The sequence below is a fragment of the Anopheles darlingi genome, chromosome 2 (assembly GCF_943734745.1).
Source record: "Anopheles darlingi chromosome 2, idAnoDarlMG_H_01, whole genome shotgun sequence".
NCBI classification, from domain to species: Eukaryota; Metazoa; Arthropoda; class Insecta; order Diptera; family Culicidae; genus Anopheles; species Anopheles darlingi.
Genome location: NC_064874.1, coordinates 33,746,160 through 33,746,902, shown reverse-complemented (window position 1 = coordinate 33,746,902; position 743 = coordinate 33,746,160). Strand labels below are relative to the sequence as shown.

Genomic DNA, 743 nt, shown 5'->3' with positions numbered 1-743 from the left:
ATGTAGTAGATTGTGTTATAGAAAGAAGAAGATGACCGATTTGATTCGTCGAAACTATGATCAACGATAAATTGTTTGCATTAGACCCACGCTCCACCCCTTTTCATCCAACATGTAGGCAAACCATACGCAACAACACAAAATGTTGGAATGTTTTTGTTTTTCTCATGAAAATTGTTATTATTTATAAAAGCTTGATCAATAACAAGCCTACACCGATTAATACGAACTTATTGGGTGACGTTGGATTATTTCCCAATTGAATTGCGTACTATATTTCACAATATTATTGCTAACTACCGCATTAAATTTAGTTAATCAAATCACGCAATGAATGGTAGATTATTCCTCTTCTTAGTAATGTTGTGTCAAATATAAAACTGAAATAAGATAGAGTCTATGGTCCTTAACGTTGTTCGACGTTTACAAAATTACACAAAATTAAAAGAATGTTTGATAAACAATAGGCCCCATAGCTCAGTTGGTTAGAGCGTCGTGCTAATAACGCGAAGGTCGTGAGTTCGATCCTCTCTGGAGCCAAAGCCTCTTTTTTCTCTTCATTGCCCTCACTGCAGGAGAGAATATTTTCCCCATATCAATTGCTGGTTGGTAGGAAAGCTCTAAATAACTTAAATATTGTAATTTTATATCAGTAGCAGTTCCGATTCATTTCACATTTCTTTTGAACCGACTAACAGTCTTAGCGTCTCTCTACACATTGATACGACTTTTAATCATTGACG

The 743-nt window shown here is 35.1% G+C and overlaps 1 non-coding gene across 1 annotated transcript; it reads left to right on the top strand.

Moving 5' to 3' along the window:
- The first annotated feature begins 466 nt into the window (after positions 1–466).
- On the top strand, positions 467–540 carry Trnai-aau (transfer RNA isoleucine (anticodon AAU)). The gene has a single exon. It is a non-coding gene; the product is annotated as a tRNA-Ile (tRNA).
- The last annotated feature ends 203 nt before the right edge of the window (positions 541–743 follow it).